The following is a 15,060-nucleotide window of genomic DNA, read 5'->3' on the forward strand; positions in this document are numbered from 1 at the left end:
CATGGGCTATCAATGTACGCGTTTTGTGGTGCAACCCCCTCCTTGCAACTCTAGTAGGTGAGAGGAAGGGGTTGCACCCCCAAAACACGTCCTTTGATCCCCCATGATGGGAGCTAGCACATGTTGACATTAGGCATGGGATCAGGAGGGAAATCCCCATTTTGAATCTCAATTTTTGTGTATCTTCAAAATTTGGCTTTTACAGGGGTGACATCACCCCATCTGACTAAGGCAAGATCAACACAGTTTTGACAAACTCATGTCTGATATTGCCTTCACTTTTTGTATGTTGAACTTTGTAAGTTCCAGAGTTGTGTATGTTATGGTTTGAAACATGCCTGTTAAAGCAAAATATAAAACTAAAATGTCAAACTTAATTAAACAAAGATGTATTTTTGGTGGAAGAATGTTTTACAACGCACATGTGAATGTGCATGGAGTAAAAGTTTTTCTACTCAACAATGTGTGGCTTCTTCTTTCAATGCTCAACACCAGTTTTTGTATTAAGTTGGTGTTTACAGTGACAATGGGGGTTATTTAATAAAGCAAAATCCACTTGGCACTACAAGTGCACTAGGAGAACCGAGGAGACAGCTAAAAGAAACACAAGCAGTAAATCAAATTCAATATGATTTCAGATCAAAATAATTTTTAATTTTAGAAAAGAATCAAAAATTTGCTGGCATAGCAATGGCCCCCCTACCCGTAAAATAGTCCAGATACTTTTGCCGCACATCACTGGGCGCTTTGGGGGGAGCAAGCCAGGACGGCCAGCTTCCAGGGCCGTCATTGGATTTACAGTATGTCCTGAATTGCGGCCTCAGGCCTAACTGAGGCCACATAATTTGAAGCATTGCTCCTTAAATAATTATGTAGAATACTGCATGCTAGCACTATGTGATTCAGTTTATACTCCGCCATGTTGATTGCCGTAAGTAATAGGCGGAACCGGCTGGCCATTATACCAAACGCATTCTCCACCACTCTTCTGGCTCTGGCCAGCCGGTAATTAAAAACCCTCTTCTCCGGGGTGAGGGTCCTCTGGGGGAATGGCCTCATCAGATGTTCACCCAGACCAAATGCTTCATCTGCGACAAACACAAATGGAAGTCCTTCCATGTTCTCTTCAGCAGGTGGCAATCCAAAGCCACCACTCTGTGGAGACGGTAGAACTCCACATAGAGAAACTCATATGTCGCCAACACCACCGCCATCAACACGATACTATGAAACCCCTTATAGTTAAAATAGTATGACCCCGAGTGGGGTGGTGGGATGATGTGGACATGTTTCCCATAGATTGCCCCTCTGCAGTTTGGAAAGTCCCACTGCTCTGCAAACTGGGAGGCCACAGTCTGCCATTCCTGTGGCATTGAAGGAAGCTGTGGAGTCAAACCAGAAAAAATAAAATTACTACTTTTGCACATAACATTGCAAGCAGATTAGACACACATATTCTTGGCCAACATCAGTATAACATTTATTTTAAGGAGTATTTAAAGACAAAAAGATAAGGTACACTTATCAGATTCCTCACCCCCTCTGATGGCCCATTGTAAAAAATTTAGGGGGGTTTTAGATGAGTTTGGGACCCCAAAAAAAAGATTATGGCACTCTGCCTGAATTTAAGGTCAACAATAACATTTGTACACATTTTAGGGGGTGTTTAGGATAAAGCACTACTATGGAGCTGACAAAATACATTGTTAAGTGACTAGGCTAGGTGTGTATGGGCCCAGGATAGCATGCTGGGGAGGTTAGTGAAGGCAAATATGCATGAAGGACAAAAAAGGAGCATTAAAAGCTTACAACATGCATGAGGACAAAGGGGACATTCACAGCATATTACAATCATGGTAATTAGGGAATGATGAAAGAAATACAAAATATTAGCATACATTAAATACATAGAATGTGATGTTAAAGGAGAAAACTTACCTTAATATAGTCCTTCTGCAGGACCTGTATAATGGCAGAACAGGTCTCTAGAATAATGATCCCCAGAGCCTGGGGGGAGATGCCTGTTGAGCACTTGAGGTCCTGCAGACTTCTACCTGTCGCCAAGTACCGCAACGTGGCGATGAGCTTCTGTTCAGTAGTGATGGCTTGCCGCATGCAGGTGTCCTGCTTCGTAATATAAAGGGACAGCAAAGCCAACAGACAGTGAAAAACGGGGTCCGTCATCTGAAGAAAATTCCTGAAATCATCAGGATTATTCTCCTGGATCTCCTGCAACAAAGACATATAACATAGGAAAATAGTGAAAAAAACTGCGCTAAAAACCAAAGAAAATCAAATAATGTGAGAAGCAGCAATCCCCACAAAAACATCAATTGTAAAAGTATAAGAAAGAATAAAGGGTTGCGCTACTACTAATATAACATAATAAATAATTTACAGTGAAAAAAATTCATATAGTGATCATCAGTAAAGATAAATCAATGTGCAAAAACGTTTGGTGATAATGAAAAAAATCCCATTAAATAGAACGCCCATTAAGTGTGATTAAAAAATCCAAATCACCAACAATATACAAAAAAAGTCCAAGTGATAATGATGAAATTCTGTGACAGCAAAGAAGGGTCCACCACCAGAAATGGAAGGGGTTACTCCTTACCAGAAGGCCATGACCCCCCACCACAGAGGATCACAGCAAGCAGGAAACTTTTAAAGGCCAAGAAATGGGAACTGCCAACGGTGTCCACCAGGGGTCATCTCATCATCAGCAACTCCATCAGCCCGGGACATAGATACCATAAAATATAGAAGGGGCTCACATAGTGTAAAACCGATTTAGTTTATTAAAAAGTAAATAAAATACAAATGCACACTTACAGAGTGTAAATGGATAAAACAGCCTTAAGTCCGGCTCCATGGCCACCGAAGCTCGGACAAACCCGTCCTACTGGAATGCAACTCGCTTGGGGGTGACACAGGTGTGCCCCTGGAAGACGTGATGATGTCACGAAACGCGTAGGGCGGAGCCAGACGACGCGCTGACGTCACCCCCAAGCGAGTTGTATTCCAGTAGGACGGGTTTGTCCGAGCTCCGGTGGCCACGGAGCCGGACTTAAGGCTGTTTTATCCATTTACACTCTGTAAGTGTGCATTTGTATTTTATTTACTTTTTAATAAACTAAATCGGTTTTACACTATGTGAGCCCCTTCTATATTTTATGATATCTATGTCCCGGGCTGATGGAGTTGCTGATGATGAGATAACCCCTGGTGGACACCGTTGGCAGTTCCCATTTCTTGGCCTTTAAAAGTTTCCTGCTTGCTGTGATCCTCTGTGGTGGGGGGTCATGGCCTTCTGGTAAGGAGTAACCCCTTCCATTTCTGGTGGTGGACCCTTCTTTGCTGTCACAGAATTTCATCATTATCACTTGGACTTTTTTTGTATATTGTTGGTGATTTGGATTTTTTAATCACACTTAATGGGCGTTCTATTTAATGGGATTTTTTTCATTATCACCAAACGTTTTTGCACATTGATTTATCTTTACTAAAGACATATAACAGAATTGTTCATGCTGGAGCAACTAATTCTTGGTCCATGAACTCCTCCCCGCCCTGTTCATGGACTGGGCATGGGTCAAAGCAAGAACCCCAACACCAAGCCCCCACACAGCACAAACTCTACGACGAGTACATAACCGCAACATGGCTTCAAAACGGTCGGCTGGTCAGAACGAACTAACAGAAAGCACTGAAAAACAGAAAAGCCTGAGAAGAGCGAGCTGAAAATCAGAAATGAGCGGACAAGAACGCACTGAAAAGCAAATACGTACTATAATAATACGCACTGAAACCCAGATGCGAACTGACTACACGCACTGAAGAACAGATATGAACCCACAAGCACAAACTGAAGAGCAGTAACGATCTGAAAAGCACGAGGCCTAAAAGCGCAAATCATCTCGCACCAAACTTTTACTAACACGAGATAAATACGAGATTAGCAGAAGGAGCCCAAAGGGTGGCGAGCTTCGTATGGAACTTCCCTTTTCTAGTGCCGTCGTACGTGTTTTACATCACCACATTCTTGACGGTCGAAAGTTCAGAGAACTTTTGTGTGACCGTGTGTATGCAAGCCAAGCTTGAGCGGAATTCCATTGGAAAAACTATCCAAGGTTTTTCCGACGAAAATTCAGATCGTGTGTACGCAGCATAAGAAAAAAAAATATGGTTTAGTGCGCATTTTGTTCATAACAGCATTTTTGGTAGCATATTTGTGGACTTTACAGATCACATCTCATGGCTTATTAGGGTCCTGGAAGGGAAATGCAGATCCCAGTGCGTGCAATCAATTTCCATGGTTTCTATAGCAGTCTGATTTAGTTGGGTTAATCTACTAAAACTGGAGGGTGCAAAATCTGGTACAGCTCTGCATAAAAACCAATCAGCTTCCAGGGTTTTCTGTCAAAGCTTAATTGAACAAGCTGAAGTTAGAAGCTAATTTGCTATCTTGCACAGCCGCAGCAGATTTTGCACTCTCCAGTTTTAGAAAATCAACCTCAGTATCTGCTTAAAGATGCCTTGAAATGTCAGGATCAAGTGCAGCGCCTTATCCCTGGTGAGAGATGGCGGAATGCTTCTGCTTGCTGGCCATGCTGATCCAGCCTATGAAGTTGCTACTGGGTCCCCTGGATGCTGTGTGCTAAGCTGGGAGAGATGGAGCAGAAGTGGGACATGTCTTCTTCACATAGCTGGGACATGTTTCCCATAATGAAACCTGTTTAATACGTCTGGGATTCCATTCAAAATATCAGGTCTAGAAGAAATTTTAAGGGCTTTAGAACAAAATTAGGTGACTCAATGATGGCAAGAAAGAATGTTCTCTTGAACGATTTTTTACAATTTTTTATGTGAATGTTCAAATGATAATTTATAATTTAGAAGACCAAGAGAACACTACCTTCACTGCTCCGCTCCCCCATCAACTGAATGGTATCAACAGACTGCATGACAATAATTGAGATAGAAGGAAAGTGTTGTTTTTGTCACTTGTTTCCTCTGACTTCCTGCTATCACAATCTTTTTTTCCTAATAATGGCTAAGCATTCTGTCTGCAGCACCATGTTGAAAATGTTTATTACCTTGTGAGCAGCTGTGTTGCTTCTATGGCAACAGTGGTATTAATAATATTATACAGGATTTATATGGCGGCAACAGTTTGCACAGTGCTTTACAAAATAACGGAGTGCAATACAAATGCATGACACTTTCTCCCACTCCACTTTATTCTTTAAAGATCAGAGTAAAGATGCACTCACTTACGGAAGTGTAGGAGGCTCATTTGCCTTTACTTATGTGTGGGAGCTGGTTTGAATGAAATTTACTAAATGACCATAAAAAATAACTAGCAGAGCAGCTATTATTTTCAAATATAGACCATTTTAAGAAAAGCTTCTCCCACCCATAATTGGCTGGTGTTAAACATCTTTGTACAGTGCACATATATAGAATGTGCATTGCTACTTTTATGCTAGAAATAAGAAATAGGTTGCTGAAAATGTGAAGAACCCAGCAATCCTTATGCAGGAATCCTATATACATACTTGGGCTCATTTATCAAATTGTACAAAATAAAAAATGTTCCCCATGGCAATCAATGAGCCCGTGAACAACCTATACTTACCAGATATGTCCCTAAACTTAGCACAGTAGTTTACACTTAGGTAATGATATGTTTCACCTAAAATTACAGCAGACCAGTTTAGTTTCCATTCTGTCACTATTAATAGGAATTACATTTATTATAATAGGTCTGTACTTTGAATAATTGTATTTTTCTCTTAAAAACAAACATGCATAGAAACATGAACACACTTAAAGCAGAATTCCAGCCAAAAATTACAAGATAAAAATGAACAGCCCATCACAGCCTGAGACTGGACAGTGAAAGGAGAAGCAGCCCAGTGATGAGTTTATCTCCCAGGCACTCTGCTTTCTCTTATCTGCATGCTTCTTGACAGCACATGAACTGATTAGCTCCTTGCTCTGCTTCTTTCCCTCACACTACAGCCCTGCTGTACGGGGACTAAATGAGGCTGATACCAGTTTAGATTTGGGCACTTAAAATATTTTAATGCTGTAATAATGATTACATAGCTGCAATCATTTGTGTCTTTTATATCTGCCTAAAATTCAACTTTTACCACTTGCTGCCTGCAGCATAGCTGCATGACAGCTACAGCACAGACTTACTTTGCCAGGAGGGCGTCTATTGATGTTCTCCTGTGATCACGCTGCCTGCGTGCCTCCTGTGGCGCACTCTATGATTGCCGAGTCCAAAGGACTCAGCTGATCGCAGATCACAGGCCCTTTACCATGTGATCAGCTGTTAACCAATGACAGCTGATCACAGGATGTAAACACAAGCAGGTTATTGGCTTTTCTTTGAAGAGAGCTGAAAACCGGCTAGTGTTAAAGGGACATCGGCACTTATTATAAGTGTCCAGATTATCAGTGCAGTCCCACCAGTGCTGCCAATCAGTGCCCACCAGTGTTGCCACTCAGTGCTCATCAGTGCCTCCTCATCAATGCCACCTATCAGTGCCGCCTACCAGTGCCAGCTCATAAGTGCAGCCTCATCTGCACACATCAGTGAAGGAGAAAAATGACTTGTTAGCAAAATTTTAAAACAAACTATGACATTTTTTTTTCAAAATGTTCATTTTCGTTTGTTTAGCAAGAAATAAAAAACCCAGTGGTGATCAAATACCATCAAAAGAAAACTTTATTTGTCGGAAAAAAATGATAAAAAATTAATTTGGGTACAGTGTTGCATGACCGCTCAATTGTCATTCAAAGTGTGACAGCGCTGAAAGCTGAAAATTGGCCTGGGCAGGAAGGGAGTGAAAGTGCCCAGTAGGCAAGTGGTTAAAGTGTGTGTCCATTTAAAACGTTGGCCAGATTTTTACAGCTATCTGGGGCTATGTTCAAGAGATTTACCCTCACTTTTTGTCAATTGCTCTTGCAGCTCAGCATTCAAAGAGCCTCTGTTGGGGAAAAAAGTGCTGCGTGCATCTGCAGCCTCCAAAACCTTGCCTTTGATGGCTAAATTTCAGGTCTTTTAGGAAATTAAATCTTTGGCCATTCTTGCTAAAGTTTGCCAGCCTGTTTCTACCTTTAGACCCTATTGGCCAATAATGCTGCCTATTATTGTGAAGGTCCCATAGGAATGCATGTGTATTAGCAGCAATCTCTGACAATTATAGATACAGAAGTGGTAGAGCTTTGCCAATGAAAGAAACGTTGTGGAAGCTTCTGCAGGTATGCCCAGTCTCGTTCTTTAACCACTTGCTGACCGCCTCACGCAGATATACTGCGGCAGAATGGCACGGGCAGGCAAAGTAACGTATGGGTACGTTACTTGCCTCCCGCGGGCGGGGGGTCCGATCGGAGGTGAGGGGGAGGCCATCCATTCGTGGCCACCCCCTCGCGATCGCTCCCAGCCAAAGAGATTCTTCCTCTGCTGCTGTATAGTAAACAGCGGTAGAGGAAGTGATGTCATCTCTCCTCAGCTCGGTATTTTCCGTTCCGGCGCCGAGGAGAGAAGACATCGATGTGAGTGCACAAACACTACACACACAGTAAAACACACCAGGCACACTTTACACTCCCCGATCACCCCCTGATCCCCCCCCCCCCCGTCACAGTGACACCAAGCAGTTTTTTTTTTTTCTGATTACTGCATTGGTGTCAGTTTGTGACAGTTAGTGTGGTAGGGCAGTTAGGGTTAGCCCCCTTTAGGTCTAGGATACCCCCCTAACCCCCCCTAATAAAGTTTTAACCCCTTGATCACCACCCCTTCGCCAGTGTCACTAAGCGATCGTTTTTCTGATCGCTGTATTAGTGTCACTGGTGACGCTAGTTAGGGAGGTAAATATATAGGTTCGCTGTCAGGGTTTTATAGCGTCATGGACCCCCATATACTACCTAATAAAGGTTTTAACCCCTTGATTGCCCCCTAGTTAACCCTTTCACCAGTGATCACCGTATAACTGTTACGTGTGACGCAAGTTAGTTTATTTTTTATAGTGTCAGGGCACCCGCCGTTTATTACCTAATAAAGGTTTAGCACCCTGATTGCCCGGCGGTGATATAAGTTAGGTTTTAGGGTCTGCGTCGCCCCAGGCAGAGTCAGGTTAGCGCCAGTACCGCTAACACCCACGCACCCAGCATACACCTCCCTTAGTGGTATAGTATCTGAACGGATCAATATTTGATCCGATCAGACCTATACTAGCGTCCCCAGCAGTTTAGGGTTCCCAAAAACGCAGTGTTAGTGGGATCAGCCCAGATACCTGCTAGCCCCTGCGTTTTGCCCTTCCGCCCAGCCCAGCCCACCCAAGTGCAGTATAGATCGATCACTGTCACTTACAAAACACTAAACACATAACTGCAGCGTTCGCAGAGTCAGGCCTGATACCTGCAATCGCTAACAATTTTTTTGGTAGCGTTTTGGTGAACTGGCAAGCACCAGCGACATAGTACACCCCGGTCGTAGTCAAACCAGCACTGCAGTAACACTTGGTGACGTGGCGAGTCCCATAAGTGCAGTTCAAGCTGGTGAGGTGGCAAGCACAAGTAGTGTCCCGCTGCCACCAAGAAGAAGACAAACACAGGCCCGTCGTGCCCATAATGCCCTTCCTGCTGCATTCGCCAATCCTAATTGGGAACCCACCACTTCTGCAGCACCCGTACTTCCCCCATTCACAACCCCAACCAAATGCAGTCGGCTGCATGAGAGGCATTTTCTTTTTGTCCTCCTGAGTACCCCTACCCAACGAGCCCCCCCCAAAAAGATGTCGTGTCTGCAACAAGCGTGGATATAGGCGTGACACCCGGTATTATTGTCCCTCCTGTCCTGACAATCCTGGTCTTTGCATTGGTGAATGTTTTGAATGCTACCATACACTAGTTGAGTATTAGCATAGGGTACAGCATTGCGCAGACTAGGCACACTTTCACAGTGTCTCCCAAGATGCCATCGCATTTTGAGAGACCCGAACCTGGAACCGGTTACAGTTATAAAAGTTACAGTTACAAAAAAAAGTGTAAAAAAAAAAAACACAAAAAAATATTAAAAAAAAATAGTTGTCGTTTTATTGTTTTCTCTCTCTCTCTCTCTCTCTATTCTCTCTCTGTTGTTCTGCTCTTTTTTACTGTATTCTATTCTGCAATGTTTTATTGTTATGTTTTATCATGTTTGCTTTTCAGGTATGCAATTTTTTATAATTTACTGTTTACTGTGTTTTATTGTTAACCATTTTTTTGTCTTCAGGTACGCCATTCAGCTGCAGAGCGGATTTATTTATCTTGACAGTAACAGCGTTTGCTCCCACGATATATAAAGCCATGACTCCAGCGGAGGTGATATGTGCCGAAGCATGGGGACAGCAGGGGCGGAGGAGCGATTTGCTCCTAACTTTTGGGGCAGATGCCCCCATGCTTCGGCATATATAAATGGTGCATGTATGCCCATCATTAGAAGTGGGTGGATGAAGGGAGGTATTCTAATGGTGGGCATACCCACCAATCAATCTCTTGTTTTCATTCAGCCCACAGGCTGCATGAAAAAAAAAGATTACAATATATGCCTAACAAGGACCAGCAACGTACTGGTACGTTGCTGGACTTTGAGTGGTTATATCAGAATAATGCCTGCAGGTTTAGGTATCATCTTGGTATCATTCTTTTCAGCCAGCGGTCAGTTTTCATGTAAAAGCAATCCTAGTGGCTAATTAGCCTCTAGACTGCTTTTACAAGCAGTGGGAGGAATTGCCCCCCCACCGTCTTCCATGTTTTTCTCTGGCTCTCCTGTCCCAACAGGGAACCTGAGAATGCAGCCGGTGATTCAGCCAGCTGACCATATAGCTGATCAGAGACCAGAATGGCTCCAATCATCTCTATGGCCTAAGAAACCGGAAGCTACAAGCATTTCATGACTTAGATTTAGCCGGATGTAAACAGCGCCATTGGGAAATTGGGAAAGCATTTTATCACACCAATCTTGGTGTGGTCAGATGCTTTGAGAGCAGACGTGAGATCTAGGGTCTAATAGAGCCCAATTTTTTCAAAAAAGAGTACCTGTCACTACCTATTGCTATCATAGGGGATATTTACATTCCCTGAGATAACAATAAAAATTATTAAAAGAAAAATGAAAGGAACAGTTTAAAAATAAGATAAAAAAGAAAAAAAAAAGAAAAAAAAGAAAAGCACCCCTGTCCCCCCCTCTCTCGCGCAAAGGCAAACGTAAGCGTCGGTCTGGCGTCAAATGTAAACAGCAATTGCACCATGCATGTGAGGTATCACCGCAAAGGTCAGATCGAGGGCAGTAATTTTAGCAGTAGATCTCCTCTGTAAATCTAAAATGGTAACCTGTAAAGGCTTTTAAAAATGTATCTAGTTTGTCGCCACTGCACGTTTGTGCGCAATTTTAAAGCATGTCATGTTTGGTATCCATGTACTCGGCCTAAGATCATCTTTTTTATTTCATCAAACATTTGGGCAATATAGTGTGTTTTAGTGCATTAAAATTTAAAAAAGTGTATTTTTTCCAAAAAAAATGCGTTTGAAAAATCGCTGCGCAAATACTGTGGGAAAAAAAAAATGAAACGCCCACCATTTTAATCTGTAGGGCATTTGCTCAGCTATTTGCTGAGTGGCATGTTGAGTTCATGGAATATTTTATATTGTGACACAAGTTGTGGGAAGTTGTCACTAAACGATATATTGCTTAAACATGCCATGGGAATATGTGAAATTACACCCTAAAATACATTCTGTTGCTTCTCCTGAGTATGGGGGTACCACATGTGAGACTTTTTGGGAGCCTAGCCGCGTACGGGATCCCGACAACCAAGCACCGCCTTCAGACTTTCTAAAGGCGTAAATTTTTGATTTCACTCTTCACTGCCTATCACAGTTTCGGAGGCCATGGAATGCCCAGGTGGCACAAACCCCCCCCAAATGACCCTATTTTGGAAAGTAGATACTATAGATACCAAGCTATTTGCTGAGAGGTATAGTGAGTATTTTGCAGACCTCACTTTTTGTCACAAAGTTTTGAAAATTGAAAAAAAAAAATGTTTTTCTTGTCTTTCTTAATTTTCAAAAACAAATGAGAGCTGCAAAATACTCACCATGCCTCTCAGTAAATAGCTTGGGGTGTCTACTTTCCAAAATGGGGTCATTTGGGGGGGGTTTGTGCCATCTTGGCATTTTATGGCCTTCGAAACTGTGATAGGTATTGAGGAGTGAATCAAAAATTTACGCCCTTAGAAATCCTGAAGGCGGTGATTGGTTTTTGGGGCCCCGTATGAAGCTAGGCTCCCAAAAAGTCCCACACATGTGGTATCCCCATACTCAGGAGAAGCAGCTAAATGTATTTTGGGGTGCAATTCCACATATGCCCATGGCCTGTGTGAGCAATATATCATTTAGTGACAACTTTGTTAAAAAAAAAAAAAAAAATTGTCACTGTCCCGCAACTTGTGTCAAAATACATGCCTCTCAGCAATTTCCTTCTGGTGTCTACTTTCCAAAATGGGGTCATTTGGGGGGGGTTTTGTACTGCCCTGCCATTTTAGCACCTCAAGAAATGACATAGGCAGTCATAAACTAAAAGCTGTGTAAATTCCAGAAAATGTGCCCTAGTTTGTAGACGCTATAACTTTTGCGCAAACCAATAAATATATGCTTATTGACATTTTTTTTACCAAAGACATGTGGCCGAATACATTTGGGCCTAAATGTATGACTAAAATTGAGTTTATTGGATTTTTTTATAACAAAAAGTAGATATCATTTTTTTTCAAAATTTTTGGTCTTTTTCCATTTATACCGCAAAAAATAAAAACCGCAGAGGTGATCAAATACCATCAAAAGAAAGCTCTATTTGTGGGAAGAAAAAGACGCAAATTTTGTTTGGGTACAGCATTGCATGACCGCGCAATTAGCAGTTAAAGCGATGCAGTGCCAAATTGTAAAAAGTGCTCTGGTCAGGAAGGGGGTAAATCCTTCCGGGGCTGAAGTGGTTAAAATGTCTGATAAATACTATCATCAAATACTTTACTTCCTGTAAGTGTTTGTGAATTCAAATTGAGGAAATGCTTTCTACTGTCTCCAGCAGCTTGATGACATCAACTCATCTTTGGTAAGGAACGAAAGGTGAAAAAGTATACTATTGCAGTATATTGTGATGTCAGGAATTTATTCATGCAGGCTTGAAATGCAAATCATACCAGAACTCATCTATGATTATTAGATCAAATATCAAATAAATATCCTTTTGATGTTGTATGATTTTATTGAAAATGAAAAACATTAGCAATATTCCACCTATCAAACACAGGACAGAATGCTACAACATATTTCTTCATTTTAATTGTAATGTAGTTTTCTGTTTTGTAGAGGGCATGAAACTGCAAAGCACATCACTCAGTTTTTGGATCATTTACCCTAATACCATCAATAAAACATCCAGGGGACAGTTATTGATTTTGTGGAAAAAGATAACAGAATTTAAGTAAGCAAGAACCACAAATATAATAGAAGAGCTAGAAATGGCCATTGAGAAAGGCAATAAAATATCCAGACAGACCATAAAGCCTAGCTGTCCTTATTGCAAAGGTTTTGGAAATGCAGCATTAAGGGAACAAGTCCAAAAAAAAAAAAAAAAGCACAAACGTAGCTTGTGTTAAATGAAATATGTAAAGACTTATGGAGGCTGACATGGCTGCTCTCTTTTTGAAAATGCTAGTTGCCTGGTTGTCTGTGTGTTTATTTCTGAGTTGCTGACCCAGAACATGTATCTAAAAATAAAGTGAAGTCAGATCTATTGGAGCAAGAGGCCAATAGCAAGCTGAATTCAGGTACATGCACTGCGTTTAATGCGGCAATAATAATTTTCAGATCTGTACTACTTTGTTTCTCTTTATTTGCCTGGCTCTATACACACATGCATTATAGGTGCATGTAAGGACACAGCAGTCTTAACTTTTTTATTTTTAATTTTTTCTTTTATCATTTTATTTTTTAATACTTTAATTTTGTTACTATCGCTGAAAAGCCCCCTAATGTGATAGCAATAGAGAGTGACAGGTAATCTTTACGGATGGACATCAGTGTTTACACTAGACCTTATAAACAAGCTCATGGTTGCTATTGTAGTTGTGGCCATGGGATGGTCTTCTTTCTGGACAGCAGGGTAGTATATGTGAGACATGCACTGGATATAAACATGACTACTCCCTTTACCTATGCCATTGCGATTTTCTGGAATATGTACAGTATCGTTGATGCAAAATATGTTTGGATACTCTATAATGACATAGACACATCCATATTGTCTTTATACTGAGCCTAACAGCAGTTTGTCGATTTTTAAAAAGAGATCTTCCCTGTCATGATCCAGTTTTAATTTTGAGAGGCCCCGACCTAGACTCACTGCACTGGTTATTAGATGGAGAACATGCGTTTCTCTGTGTGTATGGGGCTCCTGTATTCGGCGGTGCAGACCTACTCTTGGGTCTATGCCTTTTGACCGTGTTCCAGTATTGAATGTGATGATTGCTCTATAACTTCATGTAATAAGCTCCTGAAGAAGCGGTGGTCCTCCCTGCGAAACATGTTGATTCAATACACAGATGGTATTTGTTAAAGCTGACAATGGTCAATGTCCAGAGGTCATTCCATCTGTGGTTTTCTAGAGCAGAATATTTAGACCAATGTCCCTATTTTAAAATGTTTTAATACAGTTTTGTAATAAAATTCATATTTTTATCTATTTTGTGTATGTTAAGCCTTTTGTACGGTACCATGAAAGTCCATTCTTCTCTCTAATTTGATAGGACGTAGGTACCTCATTTAAATGTCGTTAAAACTGGCATTCTTTTCTATGCTGTTGTAGCTGTACTGAACAGCACTCATATTGAACTTGTTTACATCTTGCTGCCGCACAGTAAGGGCTGAATGCACACTGCGGCTCCTACATGCTTTTGAGCTCTTATTTTTTTTCTGCCTGGAAACTCCACTCCATGTTAGCCAATGTGTTCATGCACACTATGGCTTTTTCAGACGGTTTCAGGCATATGCTCCTACAGGTAGAAAAAGACCCCACCAAACTCGTGACTTTGAACTTTGACTTTGAAAAAGCTAGTGCCCCAAAGCGCTCAAAAAAGCTCAAAAGAGCTCAAAGAAGCTTGAAAACGTTTGTTCCAGCTTTTTGTTTGGTTTATACAGTGGTTAAGAAAATACTATCTAGGAGGGTTTGTGAAAAAAAAAATGCTTATGCTCAAAAAAGCTTGAAGTAACTATAAAAACATGCACAAAAAAGCACAAGCTTCTTCAAGCTGAAATAAAAGCTCAAATGCCTGTAAAAGCAGCTTTTTTTTTGAGCTGCAGGTGCATGAACCCTAATAGTCATGGCCACAACAGTAAAGGGGTTAAATGAGGCTTGTAATAAAGGAAATATGAGGGATGCTGACCTCCTTCAAACAGTACTAGTTCCCAAATATTCATTTAGTAAGTTAGTAATAAGTCAGAAATCCTGATCTGCATACATGTTTAGGTCATTGCCCCAGAAAACACTGAAGCCACCAATTCAGAAAGATAGCCAGGAACTAGCACATGCATAGGAGGAGGACAGCAATCACTAGCTACTGTGTGTACTTTGTGTTCCTTATTATTGGCTATGCTTGCACCTTTTTCACAATGCATAGGTAGCCCTCTGATGAAGACGATGACGAAATGCGTTAATATGACCACGCGGCTACTAGGTCAGTCAATGATTGTGCAACTCAACCTGGGAATCACCTTGACGAGTCATTCCGAGGAGCTGTGAGAGCGTATACACAGTATGAAGTGTGATCTGATTTGTTTACATGCTTTGAACATTTTTTTATCTTGTAAGTGCAATTGCTAAGGGGGGTTGCTTTGTGGGACTATTTAAATATTTTTGTGAAGCGCTGCTAATGATTTCAGTTTCTCTGAGGATGTTAAAGCATGGTGTATAATTTATGTAATAAATAGGTAGCATGTAAGCTC

Source organism: Aquarana catesbeiana, linkage group LG03, assembly GCF_042186555.1.
Source record: "Aquarana catesbeiana isolate 2022-GZ linkage group LG03, ASM4218655v1, whole genome shotgun sequence".
In the NCBI taxonomy this organism is placed as follows: Eukaryota; Metazoa; Chordata; class Amphibia; order Anura; family Ranidae; genus Aquarana; species Aquarana catesbeiana.